General features: G+C 40.4%; 2 long non-coding RNA genes across 3 annotated transcripts in view; one reads left to right on the top strand and one right to left on the bottom strand.

Annotated features, from left to right (window-relative positions):
* Nucleotides 1-12062: 12062 nt before the first annotated feature.
* Nucleotides 12063-18443, bottom strand: LOC149980053 (uncharacterized). The gene is made up of 2 exons (XR_016483787.1): nucleotides 18283-18443; nucleotides 12063-15603 (listed from the first exon to the last, which is right to left on the bottom strand). It is a non-coding gene; the product is annotated as an uncharacterized LOC149980053 (long non-coding RNA).
* Nucleotides 18444-18491: 48 nt separating this feature from the next.
* The window catches only part of LOC110534228 (uncharacterized), a 32411-nt gene continuing 30525 nt past the window's right edge, over nucleotides 18492-20377 (top strand). The window contains exon 1 of one of the 2 annotated variants that reach the window (XR_016483786.1): nucleotides 18492-18561. This is a non-coding gene — a long non-coding RNA (uncharacterized LOC110534228). The remainder of the gene's footprint in view (nucleotides 18562-20377) is intronic. The other variant, XR_002475100.3, reaches the window with a different exon arrangement.

The raw sequence follows: 20377 nt of genomic DNA, 5'->3' as shown, positions 1-20377 counted from the left end.
CTGGTGACACTGTCAGTGATTAATTTGGTATTCAAGGCACACTTAACCAGCATGGCTACCAAAGCATTCTGCAGCAATACACCATCCCATTTGGTTTGTGCTTACTGATACTATCATTTGTTTTTCAATAGGATAATAACCCAATACACCTCCAGGTTGTGTAAGGGCTATTTGACCAAGAAGGAGAGGGATGGAGAGTTGCATCAGATGACCTGGCCTCCACAATCCCCCGACCTCAACCCAATTGAGATGGTTTGAGATGAGTTGGACCGCAGAGTGAAGGAAAAGCATCCAACAAGTGCTCCGCATATGTGGAAATTCCTTCAAGACTGTTGGAAAAGCATTCCAGGTGAAGCTGGTTGAGAGAATGCCAAGAGTGTGCAAAGCTGGCAAAGGATGGCTACTTTGAAGACTCGAAAATCTAAAATATATTTTGATTTGTTTAACTCTTTTTTTGGTTACTACATGATTCCATATGTGTTATTTCAAAGTTGTGATGTCTTCACTATTATTCTACAATGTAGAAAATAGTCAAAATAAAGAAAGACCCTTGAATGAGTTGGTCTGTCCAAACGTTTGACTGGTACTGTATATGTTTGGTTCAATGGAAAACATAGAAATAGGTTAATAGTTCATGCATATTTATAACAGGTGTTATAAATCAGTTATCATATTTCATCATTGTTAAAGCTTAACTGGAACTGATTTGCTCTCATTAATTCCTTCTAGTCTGTGTATATCACATCTATGCACTTTGTTGTTGTGTGTGTGCTGTATTTTGCATGTGATTTGTGGCTAGAAAGGGTACATCTATTTGGGTGTTTTTTTTGCTCACACAATGAGCCCTCGGAGACAGAGCTGATGGTGGGGAGAGAGAAATTATCTGATAAGTGAGATTTGATAGGGAGAATCATTGGACCCAATGTGATTAGGAGGGTCAGTAATTAAATAAAGACGATTGTGTAAGGATTTGCCCGTGCGTCATGGACTTGGCTCCATGTCCTGGTAAGACCTAGACAGAACCCATCAGCATATCTTGCGAGTACAAGCATAGAGTGTAGCCTGATGAGCATTAGAGTAAAGACTGATTACTACCGTACCTAGAAATGATAACTTCCTCTCTATAAGAATAAGAATATTATTAACATGTACAAGAAGGATACAGAACCATGCATTCTTCACAGCCTTCACCGTGAAGATGTCTTCCTAAACAAAGTCATAACATAATAAAAATATATGTAAATAAGCAGATGCTTGTCATGCGTGCATAATTCTTTTCATGTGAGTGGCGCCGTGAATCGAACCCACAATCCTGACATTGCACGCACCATGCTCTACCAACTGTCTTGAGGTATCAAAAGGAAGATGTCCATAGACAGGCCTTAATAACTTGATGTTGAATTGAAGGAGGCATGGAATTATTATTTTCAAATGGTGAGTTAAATACACAGTTCAAAGAGAACATTTGAATTTCACTTAATTTACTGATGTGTTTTGTTCAAAGCCACTACAAATGCTCCCTTGTCTTCCGACCAAGGCATAGCGTGGTTCACATTAGTGTTTCAAGACACACCCTGAAATATCCAAAGACGTACCATGAAATGTCCTAACACACAAGCTTTGTAGTCAAATCCGTTTTCCGATTCCAAACCCACCAGTGGTGTGCGTTTCCAAAGAGCTCTATTTTCATGTCATCTGACCATAACACAGCCTGGAGTTTGATAAACTTGGATAGGAACTGGTGCTATTGTCAGACGACATAAAAATAGAGCTCTTTGGAAACGCACACCACTGGTGGGTTTGGCGTTGAAAAACAGAAGCATACAGTACGCAGAAAAGTACCTCATACCTATGGTCAAATATGGTGGTGAATCTTTGATGTGCTTCCACTGTTCCTGGACCCATTGATAAGGTTCAACAATGTGAACTTCACCAAGTACCAGGACATTTTAGCCAAAAACCTGGTTTCCTCTGCCAGGAGGCTGAAACTTGGCCGCAAGTGGATCTTCCAGCAAGACAATAACCCCAAGCACAAATCAAAATCCACAAAGAAATGGTTAATTGACCACAACATCAACATTTTGCAATAGTCATCTCAGTCTCCCGACTTGAACCCCAATGAAAACCTGTAGTTTGAATTGAGGAGGGCAGTCCATAAGTGTAGACAAAGGATATCAAGGATCTGGAAAGATTATGTACGGAAGAATGGTCTAAGATCCATCCCATTTTCTTATGTAATTCTCAGTGTCATTATCCTCGCAAGGGTAGCGTACTAGAGTATTGAAACATGGGGTGCCAATAATATTGATCCCAATCTTTCTGAGATTTAAAAAAGTACTTGTTAAACAAAATATATTTCTCTGAGCAATTGTATTAGTATAAAATAATATAATTTCCAGAATTTTTTTTGAGCATACATAGCTCAGTTTTTTTATTATTAATTTTATACAGTCTTTTTTGCTCTTCTTTATCAAGGGTGCCAATAACTATTGACCTGACTGTATATGAAAAGACACAATATCATTCTGAGCTTTCAAGAAAATACATAGGCCTTGGCTACATCCCATATGGCACACATGTATTTCCTATATAGTGCACTACTTTTGACCAGAGCCCTATGGGGTTCTGGTCACCACATAGGGAATAGGGTAACATTTGGGAGACACCCCTACAGTACAGTTCAGTCCGCTTGTCCCCCAAATGGTAGCTCAAATGGTGGCTCATTGAGACCTATGAGAGCTCTTTTGTTACATAAAATAGCAGTGATTACTCCCTTTCTTCTCCTCCCTGCTCTCAACAATGGCCTCTACATTCCCCCTCCATTTCTCATCCTGAATCCTTTAATAGCCAGCACCAATTACCAGACACTCCATCAGCTCTCCTGTCACAAGTTCAGGATGGGTCTGATAAGATCTCATGACACAGTCCTGAACATATGTTACAAATCATGTTAACCCTTCTTCTAAGAATGAATAATAAGGCCATTCTAAGAATCTCATACATCACAAACTATACTGAACAAAAATATAAATGCAACATGCAACAATTATAAAGATTTTACTGATTTGCAGTTCATAGACGAAAATCTGTCAATTTTAAATAAATCCATTAGTCCCTAATCTATGGATTTCACATGACTGGGCAGGGGCACAGCCATGGGTGGGCCCAGCCAATCAGAATTAGTTTATCTAGACAAAAGGGATTTATTAAAGGAAATACAGAAATACTCCTCAGCACCCCCCCTAAGACGATCCCACAGGTTGAGAGGCCGGATGAAGTGGCCTTGGGCTGACGTGGTTACACATGGTCTGCGGTTGTGAGGCCGGTTGGATGTACTGCCAAATACTCTAAAACGAAAAAAAAAAACATTTTCCATGAACTAACTTAAACTACATTAACATAGTTTTTTTCAAGTAACAGATAAGGGACTTTTGTTCCCCCTCTCAGAAACAATCAGAAATTATTAAATTACAACCAGAGCGAGACAGGGCTACGCAGAAAGATTCATGGTAGAGAAATTAACATTTAATTATCTGGCAACGGCTCTGTTGGACATTCCTGCAGTCAACATGCCAATTGCACGCTCCCTCAAAACTTGAGACGTCTGTGGCATTGTATTGTGTGACAAAACTGCACATTTTAGAGTAGCCTTTTATTGTCCCCAGCACAGCATGCACCTGTGTGATGATATTGCTGTTTGAGCTTCTTGATATGCCACACCTGTCAGGTGGATGGATTATCTTGGCAAAGGAGAAATGCTCAATAACAGGGATGTAAGCAAATTTGTGCCCAAAAAATTGAGAGCTTTTTTTTGCATTTGTCAAATTTCTGAGATCTTTTATTTCAGCTCATGAAAAATGGGAACAACACATTACATGTTGTGATTATAGTTTGTTCATTATACTTTACACTTTATCCATGGATCAGTGATCTTTTCTCATCATACTGTGCATGGTATACAGGGACCTGCCGAACCAGCCTGCCGAACTAGTCTCTCCCCTTCCCTGCCAACCGCAAGCACCCTCATGGGATATATGGGTGTGAGGCTGTCAGCTCCCTGTCCCATGGCCTTAGCAGTAGCAGCACCAAGCCTGCCTGGGCTTGTCTGGCTGAGGATGGATCCCCTTAGCAGTGATGAAATACCTTCCTCTGGGCTTTTCAACCCGCACTTGAACAGCATCTTTAAACACCTTTACTGAAGACTCACAGCTGGTGCCAGAGCCCCAACTCCCCAGTCTGGGTGTGCATCCCAAATGGCACACTATTCCCTTTGTAGTGCACTTCTTAGGACCAGGGCCCATATCGCCCTGGTCAAAAGTAGAGCACTATATAGGGAATAGGGTGCCATTTGGGACTCAACTTGTGTGTGCCTTACATAGTTACTGTACTGTGTCTATGTCAGTACTGTAGCCAAGTTCTCCAGTGTCATACTAACTGACTGACTGACCCTCCCCCCAATTATAATTGTTATCAATATTATCATTATGTTGTTATTCTTATTTACTTACCTTTTAAGAACCCCACAGGTGCTCTGACACTCCCGGCCCACTTTGTTAGATACCATGGGAGTCATCACTGATGCTCACAGCTTGCCGATGTATAATTTAACCAAGGTTTTTGTCTGCTCTGTTCTCCTTCCTCTAGCTTTTCTTTACATCAGCAGACTATTAATACATGCTCCATTAGTTTCTCAGTTGTGTAAATGTTTGAATTTTTTTTAAATTAAACAGTTTTGTCGATTTTCAAAACAGAATCCACAAGATGGTACTTGCCTACAGAGCAACAATAAAAACTGCCCATCCCTACCTTCAGGATATGCTCAGACCCTACACCCCAACCTGAGTAGTGTTCCGCCACCTCTGGTCCATTGGCCCTCCCACCACTACGAGAGGGCAGCTCCCACTAAGCCCAGTCAAAGCTCTTGTCTCTCCTGGAACCCCAATGGTTGAACCAGCTTCCGCCTGAAGCAAGGACAGCAGAGTCCCTGCCCATCTTCCAAAAACATCTGAAACCCTACCTCTTCAAAGAGTGTCTTAAATAATCCCACAGCACCCCCATCCTCAACTCCCCCAAAGAAAATATATTAAGTTAACATGTAACGGTTGTCGTGGGTGGAAGAAGGAGAGGACCAAGGTGCAGGGTGGTGTGCGTTGATGATATTTTAATTACACTGAACACTAGCACAAAAAGGAACACCCGAAACAGTCCTGTCTGGTACAGCGACAGAAAACAACTACCCACAAACACAGGTGGGAACAGGCTACCTAAGTACGGTGATCAATCAGAGACAACGATTGACAGTTGCCTCTGATTGGGAACCATACCAGGCCAAAGACATAGAAGTACAAAACATAGAACAAAACATAGAATGCCCACCCCAACTCACGCCCTGACCAAACTAAAGCAGAAACATAAAAAAGGAAGGTCAGGACGTGACATCACACTTGACTTTTTCAGCACCTACTAGCACTGAATTTGCTGATAGCTACTTCATTGAGGAAGAATATACTTACTATGTCTGAGATATGCGCTTGTCCCTCCTAGCTCTCTTAGGATGAATGCACTTACTGTAAGTCGCTCTGGATAAGAGCATCTGCTACGACTAAAATGTAAATCTAAACATTTAAGACAGAACTCTGTGGCCTTTTGCAAGACAGTACATGTGTTTTCAAAATGAATTTGCTTTCACAAAACCAATACTTTCATCAAAACTATACTGTCAAAAGAGCAAATACTTTAATCAAAAGAACACAACTGCCTGCAAAAAAATGAACGCAGTCATATCTCGAGTCCAAGTAGATCAATAAATGTTCTTTGAAGTCACTAAATCATGATTATCAAAATGTAAATACTACTATCCAAAGGTGCAGAATTATTAAAAATTACTCTCCTTATATGCATATTGTTGTCGTTCATATATGCAATATCAAATATTATTCCTGATAAAAAATACAATAGAAAAAAATTGAATTTTGTGTCGGATTCATACAATGGTATCATCAAAATTTAATTCCATGTATTCAAAAGGCTGGTTTGCTCATAGTTTTGTAGACTTTCCTTTGGTGCAAAAAAACACAATGGAAAATAAGGTGAATACAATGAAGGTGCACAACTGATATGAATGTATAGGCCTCAAACTACACCAAAGCAAAGCTCTATAATGGAAGGTCACAATGTCAAAGATGATGACTTAGAAGCAACCCAACTCATGATAACAATTACAGTCCCCACTGCCTAGAATGGATTGCCGGAAACAGAGAACACAATTGATCTTCAGATGAAAACAATGTGTTGATATTCTGTGAACACAGCAGTGAATTGTGTTTACACTGATGCCATTTGCCTTTAACGTTTTGTAAAAGATATGTAAGTCAGGTACTAAGGCAAGAAAATGATCAGAAGTTCTCTAAAATGTATTTGAGCATTTGATCATTGCTGTTCTGCTGATAGATATGTCTAAACACAGATCCAAAAAGTTATTGTACGCAATTGAGAAAAACTGTAATTTATGCTCATTCAGGGCTTAAAAGCAACATAAAATATTATCCATAGTATACATGACAATATTTATATCAGCAAAGTATCGGAAATATTATGTTTCTAATACACACAATACTGTAGGTCTTATGTGGTCGCTACATGGGTATTTCTCTGAGTTTGCACACTATTCAATGTCCTAAAGCAATAACCCACTCAAACTATCCTCTGGTATTTTTTTTAGTAGTCCACTGTTGATACAGTCCCAAAATGTTTTCCAAAATGCATCATGTGACGCAAAGCGCACTTTACATGTTGAGTTTATATTTATGTTCAGTATACATTTTTACATTTTTACTTCTGTTGTTGAGGCCACATCCTCAGGGCTCTGGTGTTCTCTACCAGATGAAGCCCTGGGCGGTGGTCGTCACTAGCTGGCACATCAAATTCATAAACCCTGCCTATTTCTACAATTATCTTCTTAAAATCGGATTTTAAACCTAACCTTAGCCACACTTCTAACCGTATGCCTAAACCCTAACCTTAAATTAAGGTAAAAAAAAAAAAGCCAAATAAATATTTCATAAATGTTTATGACATACCCAATTCTGACTGTTTATGTCGACCATTTCCATGGTTGCACCCCATGATGACCAAGAGTATAACATTTATGTCCCTTTGATGAATTCTTCATGAGCCAATCGAAGACTGGAGTGACAAAATTGAAAGACAGTATATCTCATTGTATCATATCCACTGGGTACACCACACTATTTCGACATGGATAATTGTGTAAGTTTTGGTTGAGACAATGATATTACAACCCATATTTTCCTCTCAAAAAGACAGCCAAAAGTTAGTTGAATTTCCATTGTGGTATTACTATGGTTTTAAACATCTAAAAGCACAACCAAATACCAATGGAAAAACAATGTCAGATTTTTGGTTTATTTATACAACAGAATAAGTTGTTATCGTTGTGCTTCATCGGATATCAGAACCAAAGAACCTGGATTGCAGTTGAGATTACATTAAAAGTACATGCTGCAAGTGATGAATACCGTTTAAGATTCTGTGCAGATTATTACAGAAATTGTGAAGTTCTCCACAGACCTGTGACGACCTATATGATTACATAGGAATAAATGTATAGTTACAGTAACCGCAAAATATGATCATGGATGCGTTACACATTTACAGTGCCTTGCAAAATGATTCACCCCCTTGGCGTTTTTCAATTTTGTTGTATTACAACCTGTAATTCAAATGGATTGTTTATTTGGATTTCATGTAATGGACACACACAAAATAGTTAAAATTGGTGAAGTGAAATGAAAAAAAGTACTTGTTTCAAAAATTATAAAAAATAAAAAACATAAAAGTGGTGCATATGCATATCTATTCACCTGTTTTACTATGAAGCCCCTAAATAAGATCTGGTGCAACCAATTACCTCCAGAAGTCACATAATCAGTTAAATAAAGGCCACCTGTGTGCAATCTAAGTGTCACATGATCTGTCACATGATCTCAGTATATATACACCTGTTCTGAAATGCCCCAGAATCTGCAGCGCCACTAAGCAAGGGGCACCACCAAGCAAGTGACACTGTGAAGAACAAGGAGCTCTCCAAACAGGTCAGGGACAAAGTTGTGGGGAAGTACAAATCAGGGTTGGGTTATAAAAAAATATCCAAAACTTTGAACATCCCACAGAGCACCATTAAATCCATTATTAAAACATTTAAATAATATGGCATCACAACAAACCTGTCAAGAGAGGACCGCCCACCAAAACTCACAGACCAGGCAAGGAGGGCATTAATCAGAGAGGCAAAAGAGAGACCAAAGATAACCCTGAAGGAGCTGCCAAGCTCCGCAGCAGAGATTGGAGTGTCTGTCCATAGGACCACTTTAAGCCATACACTCCACAGAGTTGGGCTTTACAGAAGAGTGGCCAGAACAAACACGTTCATTACTATGGGACACAGCATGGTAGCAACACAACATGGCAGCAGCACAACAGCACCTCTCACTCAAACCCTTGTCTTTTTGTGGTCTTATGTTCCACCTACCCCAAATGTTCCAAGAATATTCCTATTATGTTACTGTATGTATCACAAGCATTTTTTAGATTTCATTATCAACAAATGCAACAAAATTACAGTGATTGTAAAATGCACAAAAATCAACAGTGTAATGTTTGGATTCAGGTGAACTGTTGTGTCCTCGCCTTTAGTCTAATAATTTCCCCATAATCTCCAAACTGTTCCTTTTTAATTGGTACCATGGTTATGCATATGCTTTCCATATTTATTCTGTGAGAAAATAACAAATCTAAAGATTAGTGATGTTACGGTTCAAATGGGAGCTCCGAGGCATGAGTCGAAATTGCTAAGTAGCTAACTCCGAAGCAGTGTTCCGATGCGTGTATCACTTTATCAGAAGTATGTAATCAATGATGTACAAAGCTTCATTTGATCACATGCTTTTACAAAACCTCTTCAGGACACCATACTTACAAATATAGTTTGGAGTTTGTACAAATAGTTTAATCTGATCGGTAGCTTAGCAGGTATAGTACAAGATGGCGCCGGAGGGTAGGGCTGCCGTCTTATCGGCTCTTAACCAACCATGCTATTTTGTTTGTTTTTTCGCGTTGTTCGTTTTGTACATAATGTTGCTGCTACCATCTCTTGCTACCGAAAAGAGTTTCTGGACATCAGAACTGGGATATCTCCCCTCAAATTGGACGAGGAGTTCTTCTTCAATGAGTCGGATACGAGGGATATATTACGGACACCCGACCAGGCCCAGATCCCCGTAATTAGTTAGAAAAGGAAGATCAGTATGCCTTGTGAGGATCAGGTGACGAGTGGCTAATCTGCCCTTGCCTTCTGTTCTGCTAGCTAACGTTCAATTACTGGAAAATAAATGGGACGAACTAAAAGCACGTATATCCTACCAACGGGACATAAAAAACTGTAATATCTTATGTTTCACAGAGTCATGGCTGAACGACAACATTAAGAACATACAGCTGGTGGGTTATACACTCTATCGGCAGGACAGAACAGCAGCCTCTGGTAAGACACGGGGCGGGCTCCTATGCATATTTGTAAACAATAGCTGGTGCACGATATCTGAGTAAGTCTCAGGGTTTTGCTCAACTGAGGTAGAGTATCTCATGATAAGTTGTAGACCACACTATCTACCTGGAGAGTTTTCATCTGTATTTTTCGTAGCTGTCTACCACCACAGACCGATGCTGGCACTAAGACTGCACTAAATGAGCTGTATAAGGTCTTAAGCAAACAGGAAAACACTCATCCAAAGGCAGGGCTCCTAGTAGCCGGGGACTTTAATGCAGGGGAAACTTAAATCAGTTTTACCTCATTTCTATCAACATGTTAAATGTGCAACCAGAGGGAAAAAAAATTCTAGATCACCTTTACTCCACACACAGAGACACATACAAAGCTCTCCCTCGCCCTCCATTTGGCAAATCTATCCTCCTGATTCCTGCTTACAAGCAAAAATTCAAGCAGGAAGCACCAGTGGCTCGGCCTATAAAAAAGTGATCAGATGAAGCAGATGCTAAAATACAGGACTGTTTCGCTAGCACAGACTGGAATATGTTTCGGGATTCTTCTGATGGCATTGAGGAGTACACCACATCAACCATTGTCTTCCAAAAAGGGTTCTTAAGATTAAAACGGTTCTTGGTAAAAACCCTATCCCTCCGCAAAGAACCCTTTTGGAACCCTTTTTCCTAATAGTGTACAGGCCAATTCCCACGAGGGTAAGGGGTTAAATAATCAAATCAAACATTAAATGCACTTCAAATAATGTTTGATTTTATTTAGTCTAATTCTTTAACTTCCATTTTGGGTTGAAATGGAGACGTAAATCCAACATATCAATTATTAATTTGTAGACAAACTGGATTTAAAGCCTACTAGGTCAGTGGTACAAATGGAACTATCCAAGTTGAATTTACATCTTCTTCTTACATCTTCTTCAAATGCTTATATTTGTTTACTTTGACACTTAAACATAATTCATAATCATATAAGGGCTAATTTCAATCTGTATCTGTCATGCCTGGTCTTGCTCCCCATCCCTGGTGCTCGAATGAGCCACGCTCCCAAGCATTACGCACTCCTGCCACCATCAGTACGCACACCTGCCTTCCCCCTCCAGGGTTTTATGCCTCAGCCAGCTCATCAGACTCCCACGTTCCAGCGGGATCATCAGGCTGTCACGCCTCAACCGGGTCGCCAGCCTCCCATACAAATGGAACTATCCAAGTTGAAGTTACATCTTCTTCAAATGCTTATATTTGTTTACTTTGACACCTAAACATAATTCAGAATCATATAAGGGCTCATTTCAATCTGTATCTGTCATGCCTGCTCTTGCTCCCCTTCCCTGGCACTCAAAGGGTCCAGGCTCCCCAGCATTATGCACTCTTGCCACCATCAGTACGCACACCTGCCCTCCCCCATCACGTGGGTCAGCGACTATTGGACTCACCTGGACTCAATCACCTGTACCTCCCCTATATCTGGCTGTTCCCAAGCTCTGTTCCCTGCTTCAAGATAAATGTCTGTTTGTCTTTGCATACCCGGTTCTGATGCTGTCGCTGTCCTGTTTGATGTCTGTTCCCTATTAAATGTTCTACTCCCGTATCTGCTCAAACCTCTCCAACACCTGTCCTTACAGTATCACTGAATTTCAAAGTGATTGAAATTTAAAGGCAATGTTCCCGCATTAGCGGAGCCTGCATTCACAGTAAATGCTGCGTGTCGGCTCAATCGGAAATGACCTTTACATTTCAATTGCACAATCTGCAATGCTTCAGCGATACAGATTGAATCAAGACCTAAATAATTAAATCAACCAGAGCTTGGAAACCCTACCCACTGGGCACACTACGACATTTCAATGTGGACATTTTTGTAATAGAGACGTTGATCAATGAGATTTCAACCTTTATTCACCCACTCAAAGACAACCAGAAGTTTGTTGAATTCCCAATGTGTTATCACGTGACTATCATTAATCTGATGACTGTTATTTATCAAATCAAACTAATTATGTTTAATTATTACTCATTTAAATTAATCGTGTAACAATTAACTCATTAGGAATTTGGGGGTACCACGGGAAAAGTTAAACTCAAACCCTAAAGATATACAGATATCTCTTACATCAATAACAGGCAATTATTAATTATTACCTCATCAGTCTCATTCTGAAAGTTGCATAATCCTTGGATCCGCAAGAACCCTGGCCCTTTTGAATATTCAGTACTACACAAATTGATTTAATCATTTATTTACTAACTAAATAATAACACAGAATACCCATACACACTTACATGAGATAAAAGTCCCTAGTGGACTGACACGACATGACGGCTTGTTATACAATGGAAAAAGGGTGGGGAAAATAAAGTGAGGGAGAGACAGTGAGTAAATTTATCGTACATACATTTGGAAACTACACTCACAGTAACCAGAATACTTAGCACCTGTCACGGTTTTCTGTATGTGAAGGAGAGTCGGACCAAAATGCGGCGTGTAGTTTGCGATCCATGTTTATTTAAACTAACGTAAAACACGAATCGATACAAACACTACAAAACAATAAACGTAACAAAAACCGAAACAGCCTAATACTGGTGCACATACACACAGAACAAGGACACTAAGGACAATCACCCACAAACACACAGTGAAACCCAGGTGATCTAAATATGGTTCCCAATCAGAGACAATGACTAACACCTGCCTCTGATTGAGAACCATATCAGGCCAGACATAGAAATAGACAAACAAGACATCCAACATCGAATGCCCACCCAGCTCACGTCCTGACCAACACTAAAACAAGGAAAACACACACGAACGATGGTCAGAACGTGACAGCACCCTAACCAGCGCTCATTTGGATTAGAAAAACAATCTATATTTATACATAGATGTCTTTCTCTGTCGTATCTCTGTTGAAACCAATCGATCTGTCTATGGGTAGTGGCTCGATGTAAGGTTCTGGTTGTCCAGAATTATTCACATTTTTAACAAATTAATACAAACTGAAAAGCTGAAGTCAAGTCAATAAGTATTCAACCCCTTTGTTATTGCAAACCTAAATAAGTTCAAGAGTAAAAATCTGCATAACAAGTCACATAATAGGTTGCATGGAATCACTTTGTGTGCAATAATAGTGTTTAAAATTATTTTTGAATGACTACCTCATCTCTGTACTCCACACATACAATTATCTGTAAGGTCCATCAGTCAAGCAGTGAATTTCAAACACAGATTCAACCACAAAGACAATGGAGGTTTTCCAATACCTCGCAAATAAGGGCATCTATTGGTAGATGGGTACAAATAAAAAAATCTGACATTGAATATCCCTTTAAGCATGGTGAAGTTAATAAGTACACTTTGTATGGTGTATCAATACACCCAGTCACTACTAAGATAAAGGTGTCCTTCCTAATTCAGTTGCCAGAGAGGAAGGCCAATGTTGACTTTAAAACTGTTACAGAGTTTAATGGCTGTAATAGGAAAAAAACTGAGGATGGATCAACAACATTATAGTTAATCCACAATACAAACATAAATGACAGAGTGAAAAGAAGGAAATCTGTACAGAATATTCCAAAACATGCATCCTGTTTGCAACAAGGCACAAAAGTAATAGTGCAAAAACTGTGGCAAAGCAATTCACTTTTTGTCCTGAATACAAATTGTTTTGTTTGTTGCAAATCGAATACAACACATTACTGAGTACCACTATCCATATTTTCAAGTATAGTGGTGGCTGCATCATGTTATGGGTATGTGTGTAATCATTAAGGACTGGGGAGTTTTTCACAATAAAAAATAAACAGAGTGGAGCTAAGCACAGGCAAAATCCTAGAGGTAAACCTGAATCAGTCTGATTTCCACCAGATACTGGGTGATGAATTCACCTTTCAGCAGAAGAATAACCTAACACACAAGGCCAAATATACACTGCAGTTGCTTACCAAGAAGGCAGTGAATGCTCTGGAGTGGCCAAGTTGAACTTTTGATGTAAACCAACTTGAAAATCGATGGCAAGACCTGAAAATGGTTGTCTAGCAATGATCAACAATCAGTTTGAGCTTGAAGAATTTTGAAAAGAATAATGGGCAAATGTTGCACAATCTAGGTGTCGAGAACACACATACTGAGACAAAAGGGCGCTGTTTCGCTCGCTCGGATGCTTTATCTGAGATTGATGCATCTTTCTGCCCGCACGCGTCTCGGTTAAATAAATTATCAATATTTAGATATTTTATTTGGACAGGTAAGGATGTGCGGTAGGGCACCCCAGGACCCCTAAGGCCCACCCATAATGCCCCTGGGATACTCTACTGTGATGTCAGACTATTAGACGTTGTGTGTAAAACTTGACTATGAAACAGTACTGTTTGTCTCTCACTGCCAGACCTACACCAGATCTCCAGACCATCACGAATAGAGCTCCTAATTAATGGTTAATTGCTGTGACAGTTTTAGGAGCTGGGAATATTTCATTGTGTAGAGCCCTCAAACTCAAACTTTGGACTTCGAAGCCAGTTCCACTGCAGTTCCTCATTGTTCTCCTCAAATCAGGGGCTGATTTAGACTTGGGACACCAGTAGGGTAAGATTTGAATACCACTGGTGTTGAGACACATCAAACTCACAGGCACAACAAATGACAGGTGGACTGCAACTCTTACTGCTAAAGATAGTTGAATGTTGCAGATCGACGGAACAGTAAATGGTGCACCAGATGCCCGGAGGGAAGAAGCCACTGCAATTCTTACTGCCAACACACATTTCACTGGGTTTAAATTCCCACACTCAGCGGGAGAGGAGAAGAAAAAAGCCTATTTTATTTTTTGTGATGTGTGGGTGTCTACTGATTAATAATAATAGCTAATCATGCTGACTACGCCAAATGTATTTGTGGGGTAATATTGATATATTATTCTATACTGTAATCCCCAATGTTACATGTTCATGCCTATTGCTGCATGAGTGCTGAAAGTTCCATTTCGACTGAACACAGTCTTTTCTGTTCTCTACAAAATAAATGAAATGACCATAACAACACCCATGGTACCCCTCATGTTGTTACCCGGAAAGCCGGGTACAACATATCTTGCATTAGTACAGGTCCAGGGTAGGGTTTGGCCGGGGTAGACTGTAAGCTGACTTGCCAAAGTTAAATAAAGGTTCAGTAAATAAATAATAAATAAAAGTATTTGATTGACATACAACAATACAACACTGTAACCAGGTTATGTACTCTTTATCCTCACATGAGCAACAATACAGTCACTCAAGTCTTTTAAGTGTGTCATTTCCTTCAAAAGGATCCTGTCTGCTTGACTGATTGAGTTTCCTCAGCCCCATCCTTAAATCAACTTCCCTTTGTCAGCGCCGGGTTACCGTGACAATGGAACAGACATTCCTAAAACATGTACAGCGTTCTTTCTGTTGTCATTGAATAATTGGTTGGCTCCCCTTTGGAATGTGAATCCGCAAGACGATTTACTAAGTATATTTTGGCTGATTCACAAGTCAAGTGACGTCTTAAGGTGGGGTGGTGACATAAGCCATCCGCAGTCCAAATGTTTACAACCTGACTCAAACAACCATATCATGACAGTTCATATACAATCCAAACAAAGCAAAGACCATACCTCCCTTGCAGCATTATCATTCTGACTCAATACACTGTAATATAATATTATATATTATTGTACAAAAGACTGTGTCCATTTGTTTTCTTCTTCATACACTTTATATCTATCAATCGTCTGTGTACACGTACATGTAAATCAACCACCTTATCCTGGTCATCCTAAGAGCATAGCTGAAGCTGGAGGCTGGTGGTGGGTTGAGGATGGGTCTGGGCTGTGGCCATGCCTGTGCACACTGCTCTCCCCATTAAAGTCTAGCTCCAGCAGCCGTGGTCTAATTCCCTGGCCCTGTGCTGGGGCCACACCAGGATATTAGCCGTGGCTCCCATCCCGCTGTGAGACTCCCTCCCCAGCCCCCTGTAGCACGCTGCCAGGCCCCATGCGGCACCTCCTCCTGTGGAGGAGAGAGTTGTCTGTTGACAGTTGTCTGTCCTTATGATCTAAACCTGATGTCTGGAGCCTTATCTCAACAATGTCAACAATCAACACTGGGGTGCATTAAAGCTCAAATCTGGGATTCAAAATACAACAAAACGGCAGCCCGGCATCGCCACTTGACCATTACACAGATGACCAGATCCTAGATTGTAGCTTTAACCAGAGCCCTGGATGGTGACGGTCGGTCAGCTGGCTGGAAATGTAAAGAGAGGGTTTGTTATGACCCCTTTCACTCAATTAGGAGGAGCAGGGTAGAGAGGAGGACAGAGAGGAGACACAGGGGGAGAGGAGGCACAGGAGGGGGTAGGAGGAACAGGGAGAGAAGAGAGGAGGAGATAATGAGGCACAGGAGGAGATAAGGAGGCACAGGGGGAAGAGGAGGCAGGAAGAGGGTGGTAGGAGCAGGAGGGGGTATAGAAATAACATGGAAGAGAGGAGGAGGTAGGGAGAGAGGAGTACAGCAGGGGGGTCTAGTCTGCCTGTCAATAATATTTAACATATTTAACCTTCGTCAGAGATAATGGCTGAGCAGCAAGCAGCAACGCTCGTCTGATCTGTCTCCTGCTGTGACTGCTTTTGTCGCTGCCTTTCACAAATACAGACTAAGAGAAGAGTTTAGCTAAAATATAGTCAGGACTCCCCCTCTCCACTATGCGGAGGGAAAAGGTCTGTAACCAGAGTGACTGACTGGATGTCCATAAAACGTTAACACTATGGCCAACCGGACTCCCCACTTACTCACAAGATCATGGTTCGGTAGCATGAATGGTAAATGTGACCACCTCCATCTCCCATCATCACAACAAATTGAAGTGGTGGTGGTGCACAGTGGGATGGGGAGAGAGGGTGTGCACGTGCATGTGCATGTGCATCCATGCTTGTGTGCGCATCCATGCTTGCATGGGTGACCAACCTCTACTCCCACTCCACACTCTCCCCTGCCGCAGGTGGCCACCTCTCCCCCATCAACCAATCAGAGGTCTGGATCCACTCTGCGGCACACCCGTCTCTTTGAACAACAACCAATTAAGGTGTTTTATTGTCATCCGCCTCCCCGCTGCTAAATAGCTCTCAGTACACTTGACTGACCAATCTCACCGGAATTAATTGAGTGTGAAACGGGCAGCATCTGGTAATCTGACGATTAGAGAGGGAGGGAGAGAAAGAGAGTGGGGAAGTGAGAGAGAGAAAGAGGGAGAGAGAGAAATAGAGAGTGAAGGAAGGGGAGGGAAGGGGCTGATGGGGAGATGAGAGATAGAGTGGAGGGAAGGAGGTGATAGAATGGTAAGTAATGGAGAGTAGAGTGTAGCATTAATACCAAGGCTTTCTCATTTTTACTCTTTTAAAACACAGTAATTATCTATTGTTTGATCATTTCTTTTTCTTTCATTGTTGGAGATGGATAGATCAATGTTTCTTGTTATTTGCTCACCTCTTGAGTCCATTAGTGTTTTAAAGTAAATTGCACAGAGAGCTTATTAAATTATGTTTGTAATTGGATGGTAAAGGGCATCCTACCTTCAAGATCTTTGTGCTTTTCCAAATTTAGAAGGAAAGGTTTCTCTTTTGTGTGATAGAAACCTTATGTTATCTTTGTTCAGTTTAGCCAAATGAATAGTGTGAGATACAGCGTTTCTCTTTACATAGCACAGCTTGTATATAACTAAAAGCACCCTATACTGTCCTTTCAATGCTGCGCTTGAAATAAGTAATTATAAGTCATTAAAATAGTTTGAAATAAAGCTACGTTTTTATGGGCAAGATATTTCCCAAAATCTGAAATCCTCCCTGGTCTTTGTGGTTGAATCTGTGTTTGAAAATCACTGCTTACAGATCATTTGTATGTGTGGGGTACAGAGATGAGGTAGTCATTCAAAAATCACGTTAAACACTATTATTGCACACAGAGTGAGTCCATGCAACTTGTTAAGCACATTTTTACTCTTTATTTACTCTTATTTAGGCTTGCCATGACAAAGGGGTTGAATACATATTGACGCAAGACATTACAGCTTTCAATTTTAAATTAATCAAAATACATAATTCCACTTTGACATTATGGGGTATTGTGTGTAGGCCACTGCCAAACAAATCTACATTGAACCCATTTTAAATTCAGACTGTAACACAACAAAATGTGGAAAAAGTCAAGTGGGTGTGAATACTTTCTGAAGGCTGTACTTTATTTTTCTCATAGAAATAACACAATTCTCCATGCTACTAATACGAGCTAGGTAAATTAGTAAGCCATTTGGGTAAAGGGATTGTAAATGTAAATTACAACTATTTTACATCTATTTTACCTTACAATCGCTGGAGATACAGTTGAATGATGATGTAAATATATCACTAGCCAAACAATGCTACCTTATATAATGTTGTAGCTCCCTTCAGTAACCACGAGCACAACCGTTCCTTGATTTTAACTGGCGGCTTTATTCTGTAGTTTTAGTCAGAATTATCACCTTCCGTGAGAACTATAAAGTAAATGAAAAATACAGTTAAGCACACTCTTACAACCTTATCTTACGAGTGACTTATTAGCTTGGTATAACTCTGAAGTGCTTACATACATAACAGTTTAACCGGCGTTATAATGGGTTCAGATTAAACACATGAATAAAGGAAAAAATACCTCATTGGCTGCTTATTACAGAAGGGAGGAAATCAAACTTCACACTTATTATTCCTGCCGTGAATTCACACTTCATCCTAACATACACTCTTCAACCTTTATGAACTACACCCGATGACATGAAAACTTGGCTAACAGGATTGCCTTCCCTCCAAAAGTGTGTTGCTACGATAAGGATCCCCGTTACAACAGTATTAGCTACGTAGTTCCGCTTGTATTATCATTTCCCCCGCACAGCGGACACGTAAACAATTCAAACGAAAGACAACGACATAACCTGTAAGTCTAACTGTCAGTTACAAATGTTACTTACCCTACATTATTCATCTCATATGCATACGTATATACTGTACTCTATATCATCGACTGCATCCTTATGTAATACATGTATCACTAGCCACCTTAACTATGCCACTTTGTTTACATACTCACCTCATGTATATACTGTACTCGATACCATCTACTGTATCCTGCCTATGCTGCTCTGTACCATCACTCATTCATATATCCTTATGTACATATTCTTTATCCCCTTACACTGTGTATAAGACAGTAGTTTTGGAATTGTTAGTTAGATTACTTGTTGGTTATTACTGCATTGTCGGAACTAGAAGCACAAGCATTTCGCTACACTCGCATTAACATCTGCTAACCATGTGTATGTGACAAATACAATTTGATTTGATTTGATTTGAAGTCGGAAGTTTAAATAGACCTCAGGCAAATACATTCAAACACAGTTTTTCACAATTCCTGACATTTAAACCAGGTAGAAAATCCCTATCTTAGGTCAGTTAGGATCACCACTTTATTTTAAGTACGTGAAATGTCAAAATAATAGGAGAGAGAATGATTTATTTCAGCTTTAATTTCTTTCGTCACATTCCCAGTGGGTCAGACGTTTACATATACTTAATTAGGATTTGGTAGCATTGCCTTTAAATTGTTTAACCTGGGTCAAACGTTTTGGGTAGCTTTCCACAAGCTTCCCACAATAAGTTGGGTGAATTTTGTCCCATTCCTCCTCCTGACTGAGTTGATGTAACTGAGTCAGATTTGTAGGCACCCTTGCTCGCACATGCTTTTTCAGTTCTGCCCACAAATGTTCTATAGGATTGAGGTCAGGGCTTTGTGATGGCCACTCCAATACCTTGACTTTGTTGTCCTTAAGCCATTTTGCCACAACTTTGGAAGTATGCTTGGGGTCATTGTCCACTTGGAAGACCCATTTGCGACCAAGCTTTAACTTCCTGACTGATTTTCCTGCCTCATGATGCCATCTATTTTGTGAAGTGCACCAGTCCCTCCTGCAGCAAAACACCCCCACAACATGATGCTGCCACCCCCGTGCTTTACTGTTGGGATGGTATTCTTTGGCTTGCAAGCCTCCCCTTTTTCCTCCAAACATAACAGTTCTATTTTTGTTTCATCAGACCAGAGGACAGTTCTCCAAAAAGTACGATCTTTGTCCCCATGTGCAGTTGCAAACCATAGTCTGGCTTTCTGATGGTGGTTTTGGAGCAGTGGCTTCTTCCTTGCTGAGCAGCCTTTCAGGTGATGTCGATATAGGATTCGTTTTACAGTGGATATAGATAATTTTGTACCTGTTTCCTCCAGCATCTTCATACGGTCCTTTGCTGTTGTTCTGGGATTGATTTGCACTTTTTGCACCAAAGTACGTTCATCTCCAGGAGACAGAATGCGTCTCCTTCCTGGGCGGTATGATGCCTGTGTGGTCCCATGGTGTTTATACTTGCGTACTATTGTTTATACAGATGAACGTGGTACCTTCAGGTGTTTGGAAATTGCTCCCAATGATGAACCAGACTTGTGGAGGTCTACAATTTATTTCTGTGGTCTTGGCTGATTTCTTTTGATTTTCCCATGATGTCAAGCAAAGAGGCACTGAGTTTGAAGGTAGGCCTTGAAATACATCCACAGGTACACCTCCAATTGACTCAAATGATGTCAACTAGCCTATCAGAAGCTTCTAAAGCCATGACATCATTTTCTGGAATTGTCCAAGCTGTTTAAAGGCACAGTCAACTTAGTATATGTACACTTCTGACCCACTGGAATTGTGATACAGTGAATT

This window comes from Oncorhynchus mykiss, chromosome 10, assembly GCF_057628025.1.
Source record: "Oncorhynchus mykiss isolate SJ-2025 chromosome 10, ASM5762802v1, whole genome shotgun sequence".
Taxonomy (NCBI): Eukaryota; Metazoa; Chordata; class Actinopteri; order Salmoniformes; family Salmonidae; genus Oncorhynchus; species Oncorhynchus mykiss.
Note: the sequence above shows the minus strand (reverse complement) of the source record. Positions and strands in the feature narration are given on the sequence as shown.